Source organism: Lontra canadensis, unplaced genomic scaffold (assembly GCF_010015895.1).
Source record: "Lontra canadensis isolate GAN:19392208 unplaced genomic scaffold, GSC_riverotter_1.0 scaffold2, whole genome shotgun sequence".
In the NCBI taxonomy this organism is placed as follows: Eukaryota; Metazoa; Chordata; class Mammalia; order Carnivora; family Mustelidae; genus Lontra; species Lontra canadensis.
Window position 1 is genome coordinate 32,912,777 of NW_022630996.1, and position 18,256 is coordinate 32,931,032.

Sequence of the window (18,256 nt, forward strand, 5' to 3'; positions counted from 1 at the left end):
TCTGCCTTCCACTCAGGTCATGGTCTCAGGGTCCTGGGATCAAGCCCCACGTTGGGCTCTCTGCTCAGCGGGGAGCCTGCTTCCTCCTCTCTCTCTCTGCCTGTCTCTCTGCCTAGTTGTGTTCTCTGTCAAATAAATAAATAAAATATTTTTTTTTAAAAATTGGCAGATCAAGGGGCACCTGGGTGGCTCAGTGGGTTAAAGCCTCTGCCTTCGGCTCAGGTCATGATCCCAGGGTCCTGGGATCGAGCCCCACATCGGGCTGTCTGCTCCGCAGGGAGCCTGCTTCCTCTTCTCTCTCTCTCTGTCTGCCTCTCTACCTACTTGTGATCTCTGTCTGTCAAATAAATAAATTAAAAAAAAATCTTTAAAAAAATAAAAAAAAATTGGCAGATCAAAACACAAAGAAAAGTAAATTCTTGATTCCTTGGACTAGATCTGTACATTAAAAAAATGTTCATTGGAAATTGATTTCTTTGAGATTATTTGGGTAAATTCAAGTTTGCTTGGCTTCTTTTTGGATTATTCTATAACCTGAATGTTTAAGAAGTTATGTAACCAGCAATTAGTTACCAAGAGTCCCAAGTTATTAAAGAATCCTGTTATAAATCTTACACTCTAGAACTTAGTTGACTGTAAGACTGCATGGTAACTCTCTTCTCACAAGATATTTTTAATTATTTTATTGTAATTCAAGGACTACTATTCTCTTGTTTAGATTCTCCTAGAGCCTTATGGAAAATACAGTCCTTTGGAGTCAAGTTAACTGGCTAGTTCTATTACCAAAAATGCACATTGTCATTCTTTCAATTACTGTGATTAAGTGTAGTCATTTAAGTGATGTAAGAGAAAGACAGCCTGAGCCTCAGTCCCAGCTCTGCCACTTATTAACTGTATAAATTTCTTTCGTTCAAAGTATTAGCCCTCTCAGCATTAAAGAGGATAATAATACATATCCTGCCACACTCGTGGGCTCTCAAGAGAATAGAAAGTGTCTCCACCAACATTTGCCACCAAAACAATGGCATAAAACCTACTCCTCACTGTATCTCATAGGAAAATCTAGAAATCCAGGTTGAGGTAGGTGGTAGGGGGTTGGATATGGGGAATGAAACAAGAGCCATGCAGAAAATAATAGGAAAACTATTGGTTTTGCAGCTGAATACAGCCATATTTGAATTCTGATGCTATTACTAATTTCATCTTTAAGCTATTTATTCAGTCTCCCTGAGCTCAGTTCACTGATTTGTATAATAGGAATTATACTATCAATATTACAGAATTGTTAAATGAGACAACAAAGAGTCTTGCATTAGGAAATTGTTAATAAATGGTTGCTGAAATTACACAGCAAGTTTACTTTACACTGAAAGTTTCAGTCATGTAAATATATACTTTGAGCCATGAATTGGAGGTTATTTAGCATCAAGAGAGCATGTCTTGAAGATGGCACATACTTAGAGTGATGGAGCATTTGAGGCTATAGCGTTGGGAACTTTCATTGACTAATAAGGCTCTACACAGACAAGTGTAACATTGGCACCATGTGGAAAGCAGAAAAAATTTAGAGAACCTAAACAGCAAAAAAGGAAGAGAAATCTAAACAAGAGCTCCTTGGATACATTAGCTGAAGTATTTCTTAACAGCTTACCCATAGGAAAGTATTACAGATTAGGATCAGAATTTAATGGTTATATATATATATATATATTTGTGGCAGGGGCATTATTTGCCTAATTCTTCACACTCCCATCCCATGTGCACACCCTTCGACATGGACTTTGCAATCCTTCCCACTGCAGGAACAGCCTGTATTTCCAGCCACCCTGACTTTATGTTTGGGCAGGTGATGTGTTTTGGCAAATAGGCTAAGGTTAAAGTGACAGTGTGCCAGTTTTGAGCTTAGACCTTAAGAGGTAGTAATTCTGCATATTCCCTGTGCCTTTGCCATTACCATGAAAAGAACGTGCTGGGCTAGCCCGTCATCCCAGGAGGATGACGAAAGATACATAGAGTGGAACTAAACTATCCAACAGAGCCCAGCTTCAGTCAGCAGACACCAGATGAAGGAGCAAGCTGAACCGAGATCTGCAGAGCCGCCCCACTAAGCCTAGATCAACTGGGTGACTCTCAGCCAACACATAGGTCCATAAAGATAAACAATTGCTTTTTTATGTTACTGAGTCTTGGGAATGACTTATTACACAGCATTTTGCTGGCCGTAGCTAACTGAATCCACTATTCTTAAGAGGTATCTTGTGGGGGTTTTTTTGTTGTTTTTTTTTTAAATAGTCTTACTGCTCTTTTTTTTTTTTTAAAGATTTTATATATTTATTTGACAGAGATCACAAATAGGCAGAGAAGCAGGCAGAGAGAGAGGAGGAAGCAGGCTCCCGCTGAGCAGAGTGCCCGATGTGGGGCTTGATCCCAGGACCCTGGGATCATGACCTGAGCTGAAGACAGAGGCTTTAACCCGCTGAGCCACCCAGGCGCCCCCAGGTATCTTGTTTTTTAAGGCAGTGTCCCTATCTGCTGACTCATTGCCATCAGAAGGGATGGAAAACAGTGGTTTACCATCTTTCAGGTGTCAAATATGTTTTTTTTTAAATCCTTTGATTTATGACTTGATACATTATCTAGAGAAGCAGAGAAAGGTGGTATGAAGGTGAATGGCGTATAGTTTTTGTGGTCCAAACAAAGATAGTATCAAGTGTGCAAAATTGATCACCCTATTACCCTTTTCATTTTTGTTTTTCCCATGCTTTTTAGTACCTATCTTACCCACTCCCCAAGGTAAAACATGTGAGTAATCTGAGACTCGAAATTACCAGTACTAACCCTTAGGTCTTTCTCCTCCATACAATAGCATACGCACCTATTACCACAGGCCTAGTGAATATGGCCATAGATAAGTCACTGGTATCAATGGGACTATAAGCAGGAACTCAGTTATTCCTCTCTTATGTCCCAAAGCTTGTAGAACCTTGTGACACAAAGCCTCTGGAAACTTGAATAAGGGGAGCTTATTATAACATAAGGCAGTTATTCTGAGATTGCTGAGTTGTTATGAAGTGAAAGTATTTATCCTGCCTTTTGGGCTATCTGTCATCCATTTTTACCATACACAGAGGGCCGAGATTTCCAAACCTCTGACACTTCTGGCTGCATTTAATCAAATGTTGAGGCTATTATTTAGGTAAATCCTATATCATTTATCTGGAGTTGGGAATTTGCATCTCTAGGATACCTAGTTTTCTAGATCACTCCTTGTTCAAGAATGTCTAACCATATCCTGCAGAAAGTATTTAAGGCAAAATAAGGGATACAGGCAGAAGCTGTGAGATTTCAGAGGTTTCCTACAATAGGAGACTCACATAAAATTTCTGGTGGTGTTTAAAACAGGCTTAAATTGAAATCAGTGGCTTAATTTGCCAGCAGAGGTAGAATTTTTTTTTTTTTTTAAGAATCTGATTTTTAAAAGAAGGAGTTAACCTAGAGGAATTGATCTGTCATGAAAATTTGAAGACACCAAGTAGACTGGGGGAGGAAAACTACTGAGCCAACTCACAATTTACCTGCTCCGCATCCCATGACTTGATTTTTGCAGCACGTGTTCACAGTGCTTTTCCAGAGAGCTCACAGTGAGTTCTTCTGTGCTCTTAACAGAGCTGTAGCCAAGAAGATGCTCACTTTGGACATTTATCAGGAAAACTCTAGATCGGTGCCCCTCAAGGTTCATCCATGCACTGGCAGCATTGACTTCACCAGGGACCCACCCAGACCGACTAACTCAGAATCTCTAGACTGAGGCTCAGTGATCAATTTTTAAACAAGTCCTCCAGAGGATCCTTGACCATATTAATATTTGAGAACCACTGGCTTAATTCACCTTGAGCAAGTCACCTCTCTGTCCCTGAGGTATCTGTTCGCAAAATGAAGGGGTCCACTTGGATGATGTCACTAGAGCCTTTGGAGCTCTGTCAGGATCATTCTCTCCCCCTTTTTCATTTTTTTTCCCATTTTGATTCATGACTGACCCAGTATAAAAGATTATTTTTGAGAGCCAGATCATATGGTAAGCTATCCCCACTCTCCCCCTAAAGAAACTAAGACACCAGTAGTTACAATAAACATATGGAATATTTGACTAAGCAGATATGGAATTCTGAAACTGAGGAGGAAAAATAAATCATGCAGCTATATACCTAGTAAACAGCAATATAAAATGTGTAAGCAAAACAAAAATACCTTCTTGTTATATCCTAGACAAGCTGGTAGCTGAGTGTAGCTGGATAATGGGTACATGGGGGTTCATTGCTCCCTGTTGTGCTGTGTATTTCAATTTTTCTATAATGGCATTTTTAATCGGTAATTTGAAAAGAAAAGAATAAGGACAGAAAACATCCCTTCCCCCAGACAAACAATGAAGCATAGATATACTTCCATTTTCTATTATGAAGAGTGAATGTGGTTAAATTCAATGCCTCCAAAGAAAACATTGCCAGTGGGGGTCCCTCCAGATCACCAAGTGCTCTCACTTTCTGTACTGAGAACCCATCCTTGTTTTCCCCTCTGCAGAGAGGGCTTTGTGAACAGAGAATCCCTGCTGTGCAACAAGTGCTGAGCGAATGTTCATGCACACAACAGGCTCTCAAAATGTTCACTCAGTAAGAAATACCTCAAGTAGAAGAAAGAGAGGCCAGTTGACAAATAACAGACACATTTGAGTCCCTGCGGCTCTGCTCCCTCCTCCCACATTCAGTTCCCGGGCCTCCCTCTCCTTTAGCCCCGAGGCATCTACCATGCCCACTGGGAGTTACTTGTGGCGATCTGATCTTTACCTTGGCATTGGCAGAAACACGTAGTTTAAGACTGCCCTTTACAGATGCTTCTTTTTTTTTTTTTAAATAAACATATAATGTATTTTTATCCCCAGGGGTACAGGTATGTGAATCGCCAGGTTTACACACTTCACAGCACTAACCATAGCACATACCCTCCCCAAGGTCCATAACCCCACCACCCTCTCCCAACCACCCTCCCCCTAGCAACCCTCAGTTTGTTTTGTGAGATTAAGAGTCACTTATGGTTTGTCTCCCTCCCAATCCCATCTTGTTTCACTTATTCTTCTTCTACCCTCTTAACCCCCCCATCTTGCATCTCCACTTCCTCATATCAGGGAGATCATATGATAGTTGTCTTTCTCCGATTGACTTATTTTGCTAAGCATGATACCCTCTAGTTCCATCCACATCGTCGCAAATGGCAAGATTTCATTTCTTTTGATGGCTGCATAGTATTCCGTTGTGTATATATACCACATCTTCTTTATCCATTTATCTGTTGAGGGACATCTAGGTTCTTTCCATAGTTTGGCTATTGTAGACATTGCTGCTATAAACATTCGGGTGCATGTTCCCCTTCGGATCACTACGTTTGTATCTTTAGGGTAAATACCCAGCAGTGCAATTGCTGGGTCATAGGGTATTTCTATTTTCAACATTTTGAGGAACCTCCATGCTGTTTTCCAGAGTGGCTGCACCAGCTTGCATTCCCACCAACAGTGTAGGAGGGTTCCCCTTTCTCCACATCCTCGCCAGCATACAGATGCTTCTTTTATCTGTGCCCTTAATGAGCTGTGTTTACAAGGTAAAGTGACCTGCCATCAATGGTTTTCAAATAAGTGAAAATTAAAATGGAAAAATCTTTTTCATCTATAAAATTAGTGAGGTAAAATATCACGACTGTCGTCAGTCACGATGGCAAAGATGAGGTGCCACTGTTCGTTAGAGTTGAAATCAGCCCCACATTTCCAGAAGTCAATTTGACAATCGAAGACTAGGTCACAAATAGTAATCATGCTCTTTGAGGCAGTAATCCCTCTTCTAGGAATTATTAACAGCAATATCAGCAAAACGTACAGACTAGACGCAAAAAAGACTGTTAACTATAGTTATGCTTACAGTTTAATTGCTTAATTATGCTACATGCATATGATGTATTAAGCCTCTGAAATGATGCTTAAGTAAAATTAAAAAAAAGTGATAAAGAAGACAAGACTGTTTATATACTGTTCTCTACATAATCTGAATATATGTATTTACTGAGAACGACTATATCAAATATTTAAGAGTAGTTTGGTGGTTAGATTACAAATGATTTTAATTTCTTTCTGTATAGTTTTTCAGTGTTTTTTGTAAAAATTTTTGTAATAATAATACTATTTTCATAATCATAAAAATTTTTAAACACTAGTGTTAATATTTCTTCACCATGCAAAATTGCCCTGTACTTCTTCATTGCCTGATGTTAATAACTGATGATAGAAACAAAACAGCAGCCATAGATACACTCCGGATTGGTGTTATCACCTGTGTATCTAATGTAGTTTTCCTTGGCTCAGTTAAAAATATCGATTAGTAAGAACTCTATCTCAAGGTCATTTGGATGAAAAATGAGATATGCTATAAAAAGAATCTTTATAAGCCTCTAAGTTATGAATGGATCAGAGACAAGATTCAAATTCAGCCATTTTTCCTCATCATGCTTTACTATGGCCACTTACAAAATTACATCCTTGAACCTGCTGGGCTGCTGTGAGGGTTTAAATAAGCTAACTCCCAGATCCAAAACCTCTTAGAGGTAACATATTACCTAAGAGGTCATACACACTCCAACGTTCTTTTCACTTTAGGAAATTTCTTTCACATCCAGACACTTCCATCACCGTAGAATTCATACTCTTGTCTTGCAAGGCAGTCTGTAACATTGTTACATAAAAATAATTGCTGGAAAGTTCTTTACTATATTTTACATAAGTTTACTTCCCTATAACAACCCACCATAGTTATAGGTCTGTTCTTGGCAGCTTTACAATGTCAATTTTTTTCCCTTTCTTAATGATATTTTTTCATCAACTCGATATTCCTGTCTTTTCTCTTTTCTGTCAACTTCTGTCTGTACCCTTCTGTACTTACTTCAGGCAAGTAAGTAAGGTCATGAGCATAGTGTAGAATTATAAGCTTTGGCACTGGAGTCCTGCCTTTATCATTTATCATTTTCCTCATCTGTAAATTGGATTATTATAATGTTGCATATTTCATAATGTAGTACTGTTTTACTTGCATGCAGATAATCTATATAAAGCCCATCAAAGGACTTGGTATAGAGATGGCAGTCTCTAAATGTTAGTCAGGAATGAGGGTGACAAAGATGGTATGGTTTACTTCCTCATATGGCCAGACTATTTGGACACTCTGGTTATGTCCTTCTTAAGTTATAATGCCACAACTGGAGGAGGAAGCTTGTATAGTCAGGAAAACTCAGAATTGGTGGGACATGTACCACTTGATCTGGATATTAGCTATTTGAAACTGAGCAAGTTACTTTATTCTCTAAGCTTTTATTTCCTCATCTATAATATAGGAATGATAAGATTAACTGCTTTGCAAGTTTGTTGTGAAAATTTGGAATGACAGTTTACTAAGTTACTAAAAATGTACAAATCACGGTTCTAAGGACTATATTTAAAAACACAGTATGATCATCTTGACATGCAGTAAACATTCGATATTGGTATGACAGGAGAAGATCTGGGAGGTTCAGAGTGCCACTGTCTGCCCCTAGGGTGGTATTTTTGCCCTGGGCACAGAGTCTGAGGTTACCCCACCCTTGAGAAACCCCACACATATCTAACCACATTTCTGCCCATCTCCACTGCCAGATACTTTAACAGGAAGGAGATAAAGGGAAGAAAAAGAGAAGAAGCTTGGGGAAGCACGGGAAGAAAGAGGAAGAGGGAGAGACCGTGGGAGTTAGAGAGAAGTAAGGAACACACCAGGTGGGTGGTTGCTCTCAGAAAGAAGGAACAGAAGAGCCACCAACACGAGAAGATGCATCTCTTATTTTCCTTCATCCATGCCCTGTTTCTTTGAAGAGTTTATGGTCAATCACTATGATTCATGTGAAAAATTTAAAAAGAACCCCTACACAATCCAAACCATCACTTGCTTTAAAAAAAAACAAGAATAAAGTATATGAGCTTTTGTATCAGAAGCATTTTCCTTTTTTATAAAAAAAAATACCATTTTCATGTTACTCATCATTAAACCTTCCATTTGAATATCAGATTTGAAGTGTTACCCTTAATACATTGACTTATATTCTTCTTTTGTCCTTCATTTTTTAATTCTTTAGCCCCGCCAGAAAAGTTAGGGCTAACTATTGGAGGATGAAGATATTCCCACTTCCTCTTGGTACCTGCAGGAATCTGGAGGATCAAGAAAAATTGTCTCTACTGGGAGAGTTTAACCTTGAGCCTTCTTCAATCTGAACAAATGCTTTAAGAAGCATTTAGATGTTCAGAGTCACTGATGGGTCTGAGGCCCCCTGTACTCTGAGTTTTGGAAGTTTACCTTTCCTAGTCCAGTGATTCTCAATCTGTTGAAAAATTTGTACCATTTCCGCCCCCCACCCCGCCGCTTCTCTATATCCTCTAGACTTCCTGGCCAGAGTTTAGAGTTAGTTGCTCCTAGTAATAAGGGGTGTCCCTGTGACATTTTGAAGGTGAGACAAAAGAGAAGTCATGACCTTTCCTTTGTAAACAGCATGCAGGCCCAGGGGCTTCTGGATAGAGCAGATAAGCCATTCTGGAGGAGGGTCTCAGGCTTCCACTGAGTCACCCTCCTTAGAGCATAAGCAGTTGTATTTTTTTTTAAGATTTTATCTATTTATTTGACAGACAGAGATCACAAGTAGGCAGAGAGGCAGGCAGAGAGAGAGAGGGGGAAGCAGACTCACTGCTGAGCAGGGAGCCCAATATGCAGCTCGATGCCAGGACCCCGGGATCATGATCTGAGCCAAAGGCAGAGACTTTTAACCCACTGAGCCATCCAGGAGCCCCAAGCAGTTGTATTTTTTAATGGCAGTTTTCTGAGATTCCTATGCTATATTTCCTGAAGATTCTGAGGGGGGAAAAATACAGCAGCTGCCCCTAACCTTCCTTCTCTCCGCCCTCCCAATGGTGTTGCAGCACCTGATTCTCTACATCCAGTCCTTCCCTGTTTGGAACACCTGGAGCAGTTTCAGGTTTTGTTTCATGGTGCTTGTACTGATGCCAGCTACAAAATTGAATTGCCTGGAAAGCTTTTGAAAAACATTGATGTATGGCTCCCCCTCTGGAGAGGGGCCTAAGCATCCATGTTTTTAAAATTCTCTCCAGATATTTCCAGTGGGCATCCAAAGATTGAAAGCCACTGCCTCAACCTCAAGTTGAATTCCCAACCTCAGGCTTTGGTTTCTTTTTTGTCAGACCCTCATTTCTTAGTCATTTCAAATCAACTTTATCAAGTCAGAGAACTCGCTCTATCCCTTCCCTCAACATGTTTTCCCAACACATTGACGAGAAGCCAGTATAAGCAATTTTCAAAGTGGCCTAGGGTTTCTTGATGTCTTATGGAAGGTAGCTGGCAGAAGCAACTGTCAATGCAAATATAAAAATATAAAGAAATAAAAAAAGTAAATGAATAAAAGACTGACCAGGCAATTGAAAAATAACCAAAATTGTGCTTTTGAAAGTGAAAAAAATCCCTATAGAATCAGCATCTCAAAGGACCTATTAGACAAAGAGAATAAAAATTGGTGAGCTGTATAATAGATATGAAAAAAACTCCTCAGAGTGTAACACAGAAAGAGAAATATTTTTTTTAAGATTTTATTTATTTATTTGATGCAGAGAGAGATCACAAGTAGGCAGAGAGGCAGGCAGAGAGAGAGGACGAAGCAGGCTCCCTGCTGAGCAGAGAGCCTGATGTGGGGCTCGATCCCAGGACCCTGGGATCATGACTTGAGCCGAAGGCAGAGGCTTTAACCCACTGAGCCACCCAGGCGCCCCTCAGAAAGAAAAATATTAAGAGCAAACACACTCTATACCTTTATTAGACTTTACATATCATTTCTCTTATAATCCTTACAGTAATCCCATAAAGCAGATACTATTACTTCTCTGTTTTAGAGATGAGGAAACTGAGGCATAAGGTTAAGTAACTTGCACAAATTTACATACCTAATAAGAGAGCCATTATATTCAAGCCAGAGAGCCAGGCTTCAGTTTTGTTACTCAGCAACTATGTTATGTCCTTATCAAGAACATTGAAATCACAAAAAAGATGTGATGTGGAGTCTAAATTTGTTCTAGAACAGAAGATAAGGCAAAGTAAAAGCAGTTTTTGAGAGATAATGGCTGAAAAATTTCCAGAACTGATGAAAATTAATAATCATCAGGTTTGATAAGTTCAAAAAACCTTAAGCAGGATGAAGAGAAAGAAACCCATACTTAGACACAATAAAGTGAAACAGCAGAATACTAAGGAAAAGGAGCTGCTAGTGTTAAAGGCAGCCCATTTGAGAAGACAGATCACCTAAAAAGAAAATACTTTACACAGACCAATGGCTTCTTATCAACAGCAGTGGAGGCCAGAGTACAGTAAGATATTATCTTAAAAACATTGAGTAAAAATAACTGTGGATGTATAAAGGTTACCCAGCAAAATTTTCTTTTTTTTTTTTTTAAGATTTTATTTATTTATTTGACAGAGGTCACAAGTAGGCAGACAGGCATGCAGAGAGAGAGGAGGAAGCAGGCTCTCTGCAGAGCATAGAGCCCGATGTGGGGCTCAGTCCCAAGACCCTGGGATCATGACCTGAGCCGAAGGCAGAGGCTTTAACCCACTAAGCCACCCAAATGGGGTGGCCCCCATTTCAGTAATTATTTAAGTGGACCAAACTCTATAGTTAAAAAAGATTATCAGACCTTCTGTCTAAAAATCCATTAGAAGCCCATTATTTAAGACACACCTTAAATAAAACAACCTAGAAATTTTGAAAGAAAAGTAGTAGTAAAAAGCTACACCAGGCAAGCACCAATGGGGGGAAAAAAGGAGAAAAGAAAGTAAGGAATTGTTAAGTCTATACTGTCATGATTACAAAATGGGCCTGAAGTTCTATATAATGAATGTTATAGTAGAAATAGGTACAGTCTAGGGGTACTTGGGTGGCTCAGTCAGTTAAGCGTCTGACTCTTGATCTCAGGTCAGGTCTTGATCTTGGGGTGGTGAGTTCAAGCCCCACTAGGTGTGGAGCCTACTTAAAAAAAAAAAAAAAAAAGAACAACGAGAAGAGAAATAGGTACAGTGTATGGTGAGAGAAAAGGGAGCAGCATCTAACTCTTTTCAGGGAAGTTAGAGGAAGAATTGAAAGAATTTTTTTAAAGTTCTTATTTATTTGAGAGAAGAGAGAGAGAAATAACATGAGTCACGGGGAGAGGGAGAGGGACAAGCAGACTTCTTGCCGAGCGGGGGTCCTGACATGGGACTCCATCCCAGAGCCCTGAGATCATGACCTGGGCTGAAGGCAGATGCTTAACTGACTGAGTCACCCAGGGGCCTCCTTTTTTTTTTTTTTTTTTTTTAAGATTTTATTTATTTCTTTGAGAAGAAATGGAGAGGGAGGGAGAGAATTTAAATGAAGAAAAGGAAAAAAAAAATTTGGCCAATGTTTGTTGAGCAGCTGCCTGTTCCTTGCCCTAATCCAGGGGATTTATTTGCATTCCCTCTTTGTAGTCCTTTGAAAGCTCTCTACAGTAAGAATTATTACCTCCCGGTCAAGTAGGTCGCCTAGGCAGGGCTCATATGCGGGTGACTAGGAAATTGAATTCAATTCTATCAAACTAGAAAAGTCACCATGTGAAAACTGAGCCATAAAATATTCGTGTGTAGAGTTGACAAAGTGAAAGATACCCGGTTGATTTGAAATCCAGATAAACAACAAATAATTATTTTTGTACAAGTATCCCATGCAATATTTGGGACATACTTATACTTAAAAAAAGTATTTACCACTTGTCCAAAATTCAAGTTTCACTGGGAGTCCTCTGTTTTTGTTTTCTAAATCTGGCAACTCTAGGCAGAGGTGAAATGAAAGGGAGGGACAGAGGTGTGCTGAGATATAATAGTGCTTAGCAAAGTCCCCCTCATGTCACGAAGCAAGACTCCCCTTCTGGCCTCCTGTGACAGCCCACTTAAATGTATGAAAAAATATTTATGGACTACTATTTTCTTAATTGTTATTTAAGGGGAGTTTTAAACTGAGCTTGTGGGTGAGGTAGAACATAGGCTGGAGTCTTCTAAATGAAAGACTTATTACCTGGTGGGCTATAGCCATAGAAATATGTAGGAACTGGGTATAACTTAATATATACATATCATGTATTAATTTGCATGAAATAGATCATTATGTGATATTCAGTTTTAAATACAAAATCATGCAAATACTCATGTGCCAGTTACCCATACACACTCGTATTATTTCTGCACATTTGGGGAATGGGAGATTCTAGTTGAAAATTCCTTTTAAACAAGAGCAGCGGCATAGCCCGTAGTTGGAGAGGTTCAGAGTAGAACATCTCCTGCAATACGCTCCAGGCCATCCTTCTAACCTCAAGTCACAGACGGCCACTGTCTGATACCGTGGTGATAGGTGATCTTTGCTTGCAGCTGGCACATGATGTTACACATTGCTAAAGGAGGTAACTATAAAAGGGAATTGGGTGCTGAGGCTGGATAACACAATGTTCATCCGATGTTTTGGTACTGAATTCCAGTTTCCACATTTACTCCCAAGCCCTAACTTTTCAAAAAATCAAACTATAACAAAAAGCCCCTTGCTGTAGGTTTATTCTGATCATATGCTCTTTCTTTGAAGATTCAGAGGGTAACCCAAAGGTCTTTTTATGCTCTCAGGCCACCAATTCAATAGTTTATCAAAATTGAGACATAGGGCCCCTCCTGGCAAAAGAAAAAAACAATTGAGGCATAGGGTATAATGAAACAAATGTAAGGCTTAACATCAGCTCTGCCATAGTCTGGGTAACTGAGGATAAGTATTCAACCTCTCAGCTTCAGTTTAGCTAACAAGAGTTTTCCAGTAAGGAACAAGGAATAGAAGCCCAGAATAATTGTGAGGTAGGCGCCTTGGCCTCTTGAGATCCAGTTCCCACTATACGGGATTGCAGAAGCAAATGACCTGAGGCACCATCCTGATTCTGTTATGTTCAGAAGTCGGTAGTTTATTTAAAGTATTTTTGGCAGTTTTTCTAGGCTCCAGAACTGTGAGAAATAAATTTATGTTGTTCATTTAAAAAAATGAAATAAAATAAAATATACTATGTTTGGCAGTTTTATTAAAAACACCACAAATTTGTATTTATGCATATTTAACTATTATATATATTTATAGTTTTTTAATTAACAATTTACATGTATTTTTTAAAGATTTTTTTGACAGAGAGAGAAACCTGCACACGTGCACGAGTAGGGAAAGGGACAGAGGGAAAGGGAGAGAATCTCAAGCAGACGCCCCACCGAGTGCAGAGCCCACAGTGTGGCTCCATCCCATGACTCATGAGATCATGACCTGAGCCCAAATCTCAAATGGATTACTTAACCAAGTGAGCCACCCAGGCACCCCCTACAATTTATACATACTTAATTATTCAAGCCATAAAATATATTTTTTAAAAATCCAAGTTGATTTGGGATTTCTGGCTGCTTATAATCTAAATCAAGGGTTTACAAGCTACAGATTAACAGCCAAATCCTACCTCCCAGCTGATTTTGTAAGTAAAGTTTTATTAGAACACGGCTACTTGCATTTGTTCATACATGATCTAAGGCTTCTTTCCCACTACAAGGACAGCTGAGTGATCATGGAAGGGACTATGTAACCTGAAAACCAAAATTATTCGGTTTTGATATTTTTACAAAAAAAAATTTTGCCAGTCTCTGATTATAGATCAAAGGATTTTTTTTCTGTTGTAAGTAAAGTTGAAAGCAATTTATCTGTTTGTTTATTTATTTATTTATTTATATATATATATTTTTAAGCAATCTCTCCACCCAGGGTGGGGCTCAAACCCAGAACCCCAGGATCAAGAGTCACACACTCCACCCACTGACCCAGCCAAGCACCCCAAAAGCAATTTTATTTAGAGTGATTGGTTAAAATTCATCCATAGGTTCCAATGGTGTCAACATGGCAACAGCATACCAGACTGGAAGCTTTTGTGTTAGAAGTCAGTTAGATCTGGCTTCTAAACCCACCTTACACAGATAATATATGATATATATATTATCTATATAATATACTGTGAGACTGAGAGGGTTAAAGCTTAGCGTGATGTTGGACATAGTGTCTATAGTTGTTCAATCTCTTTATTTAAACAAATACTAAAATAAGTATCGGTTTTTTCCCCCATACTCTTTCATTTCAGAAGTGAGAAAGAGTAAAGGGGGGCAGTCAGGTATGGTCACCCTGATAAATTGAGACAATAAAGGGCCCCTTTGTGATTTTGTCTAAGGACAGACAAAACAAGGTCACTGGGCCACACATGAAGTACCAAACATCCCCTTTTTCAGTTAAAATTAATGACTGCTATTTCTTCACTAAAATATGAAATTGCCTCTGCTTTCTGACAACATCCAGTATGGAACAAACCTCTACTTTCCTAGACCCACCCCCCCGACCACCACCGAATCACTCTACCAAAATCCAAATACTATTAATTGATTGTTTCTAATACCATCTTACCGAGTTACCCCATGGATCCCCATGGTGTCTGTTCTCCTTCCCTGCAATGAGTGATAAGCCAGAGTCATTCAGCTACAGGTGTCCCGGTGGTCTTTGACTGGATGTCATTGACAGATGGGACAGTGAGATGGGAATAGTTTGTTTTAAAGATTTATTTATTTATTTATTTGACAGACAGAGATCACAAGTAGGCAGAGAGGCAGACAGAGAGAGGAGGAAGCAGGCTCCCTGCTGAGCAGAGAGCCCGATGTGGGATTCGATTCCAGGACCCTGGGATCATGACCTGAACCGAAGGCAGCGGCTTAACCCACTGAGCCACCCAGGTACCCCTAGTTTGTTTTATGATAAGAACTGTAAATGCTACAGTGGCAGGAAGAGGGAAGAAGGGTGAGAATTATTGAGTAATACAGTGTCCTGGGCATTTTTCATTTGTTAATACTTCTGATCCTTACTATTTTCATTTGAGTTAGATGTGATCTCTTTTACCGACACAAAAGATGAGGCTAATTGGAGTAGACCAAGGAGTGGGACATGACAGATATGTTTGTCATGCAGAAGCATAAAAGGCTGAGAGGCTCATGACTTTTTAAGGAAAGCCTAGCTAAAAGGAATAAAGCTATGACTCCCCCTGCAATAGCCTCTCTTGTATGTATCTAAGAGTGCTGGGCACCTGGGCCAGGATGCAGAGATCGTCTCTCTGAATATTTTAGAAATTTCTCTATTCCTCCTTCTTGGAGGCACAAGCTCTTGGAGCAGCTGTTAGTTGTGCCCATGCTATTCACACTTGAAATAGAAGGTTAGGGGACACCTGGGTGTTTCATGGGTTAAGTGTCTCACTCATGATTTTGGCTCAGGTCATAATCTCATGGGTTGTGAGATCCAGCCGTCCTGGGCTCCATGCTCAGCAGGGAGTCTGCTTGACATTCTCTCCTTCTGCCCCTCCCCCAACTCGTGCTCATGCATGCTCTCTCTCTCTCTCACATAAATAAATAAATCTTTTTCAAAAATAGAAAATTAGAAACATGGGATGAGAAAAAAACAGCACCTAACCACTAAGGGAACTCATTTAAACACTGCTGCCCCCTCTCAGACCAGTGGATCAGAATCTATGGGGAGACTTTGAAATTGGTGCTCTTAACAAGTTGATCAGGTAATTCTAATACAGACCCTCTTTGAGAATCACTGCCTTAATGTAACTGACTATCACAATCCAAATTTCACACACCAAGTCTCAGTTGAGAGTCCCAACCTCCTGACCTCTGTCTTCACTGACCTTTTTACTCATTAAATTACCCCAGCACTCAGAGTCCAATGATGCAGTGCATGCCCGAGTACTGAGGCTGCTAGGGAAAACTTGGAACCTGAAGACAAATTTCACTTTCCTGACCAACAACACTATCCAGGTGACCTTAATCTTTGATTCTGTCATTAGCAGTATAAAGGAAGAATGATCTAATCCTAGCCTGGAACAGAGCTTTTTCTGTAATCCACTCAGTCTGTTCTTCTGGGAGGCAATTAGTATTCTTGATAAAAGACTTTTTTCTAATAAGCCTTAATGGTATTAAGACCTGGTATAGAAAACTAGCTACCTATACATCATTTGGCTGATGATTTTTATTCGACATTCTTTTTCTTGTATTCAATCTAATAAAAATTATCTAACCATTTTTTTCTGTAAATGTCTGCCAAGAGCAACATCTTAGTATTGGCCTGTTTCAGGTCTTTTTCTGTGAAGATAATTTGGCATTAAACTTTCAAGTTCTTTTAATTAAATTTTCTGAAAAAAAATAGTAAAATAAAGATTATTATACCTACTTCTGCTTATAAGCCATTAAAAAGTTGGACAAATATAGAGTCTCATAGTGACATGAACTTTGCATTTGTTTTACATGGATAAATTGTGCCTTTCCAAAGTATTAATGTCTCCTAGACAGAAGAGGTCATAAACATCTTTTGAGTATTTCTACATGTCTCTCTACCTATAATATAATAAAGAATGAAGTAGGTATAACAATACCTATTTAAAATTAAAAAAATATTTTCCTGAAAACAATTAAGAGAACCTAAAAAAAATTTTTTTGAGATTTTATTTATTTGAGAGAGAGCACAAGAGCAAGAGAGATTGAGAAAATGAACGGGGTGAGAGGCAGAGGGAGAAGCAGATTCCCTGTGGAGCAGGGAGCCCAACATGGGACTTGATCCCGAGACCCTGGAATCATGACCTGAGCCAAAGGCAGACACTTAACCAACTGAGCCATCCAGGTGTCTGAACCTAAAAAGTTTTACATGATATTTGTTTCATGAGAAGAGATCTGAAACAGGCTAATTTAATAATTTTGCTCTAGGTAGAGATGTTTTTAAGAAATATTGTATATAAAATGGTATATGAAGAGAGAGACTGCCAAATTATTTTAATTCTTGTATATCCTGTCCAAATCCCATCTAAACTTCTTTAAATTAGGCACCTACATAGATAAAGTCTATGCTAGATATATAGGTCACTGCTCTGCATGGAGATTACAACCTAGGGGAAAGATAAGACCTACATTAAAATAATCTTAGGCAGTGTGTGATAAATTACAGGAGTGCTGTTGTGCAGGTGTGAAATCATATGAAATACATATATGTGTCTCTGCTTCCCCCACCCCAGTCCCTGACACCAGACTTCCTAACCCCTTGTAAATCTCTAAGTGATAAGAGCACTAGGAGCATCTTTTGTTTCATGGTGGTGATTCTGGGTGGGCTCCCAGATAGCTTCTGGATGGGGGCTGGTCACCAAAAAGACCAAATTCCAGTTAGAAACTTGGAATTTTCAGTCCCATCCCCCATCTTCCAGAGAAGGGGGAGGGGTTGGAAATGGAGTTAATAACTGATCATTCCAGATGAAGAAGTCTTCATAATACTCCAAGAGTAGGGGAGTAGGGGCTTTGGATAGCTTTCAGGTTGGTGAACATATCCCTCCTGGCAGAGGAGAAGACGTGTACCCTAATTCAACAGGGACAAGAGCTCCTGTGCTCTGGGCCCCCACTCAGGTCTTGCCTAATGTATCTCTTCATCTGGCTGTTCATTTGCTCCTTTATCATACCCTTTCATAAACTGATAAACCTTAAGGAAGTATTTCTTTGAGTTCTGTGAGATGCTCTAGCAAACTTTGAGGCTCTCACTTCCCTCTAAAACACTAATTTTTTCAGTTGTCATCAAACCTTCAATATAGTTCGTAGGCCAGCTCTATAGCCTGTGGGCCAGGCACTTGTTTTTGTAAATAACATTTTTAACTAATCACAGATATTTGTTTATGTGCTATCTGTGGCTGCTTTGGCATGACACCTGTGGAGTTGAGTAGTTGTGACAGAGACTGTATGGCCTCTGAAGCCTAAGATATTTATTCTAGTCCTAACAGCTTTTAGAGGGGGAGGGGGAGTAAAAGCAGGGATGGAGGCGGGATGCACTTTTTTGAATAAGGACATTTCAGGCATAACTCTAGAAACATACAGGACTGTGCAGGCTTTTCATTAACACTTCTTACATTTTTTAAGTCTTAAGATTTAAATTTCCCTAAAGAAGTGAATGAATTACAAACCAGCTATTGTAGCCTGAATTTCTCTTTCAGAAA

General features: G+C 39.4%; 1 protein-coding gene and 1 long non-coding RNA gene across 4 annotated transcripts in view; one reads left to right on the forward strand and one right to left on the reverse strand.

Annotated features, from left to right (window-relative positions):
- LOC116875745 overlaps positions 1–18,256 on the forward strand; it is a 104,489-nt gene that overhangs the window by 31,529 nt on the left and 54,704 nt on the right. The gene's annotated exons all lie outside the window — the stretch shown is intronic.
- The window catches only part of GPR141 (G protein-coupled receptor 141), a 52,071-nt gene that overhangs the window by 12,134 nt on the left and 21,681 nt on the right, over positions 1–18,256 (reverse strand). Inside the window, exon 1 of one of the 3 annotated variants that reach the window (XM_032871360.1) lies at positions 182–198. The exons of the other annotated variants lie outside the window; for them this stretch is intronic. The gene's annotated coding sequence lies outside the window, so the exon portion shown is untranslated. Of the gene's footprint in view, positions 1–181; positions 199–18,256 lie in introns of those variants that run through there. 3 annotated transcript variants of the gene reach the window in all.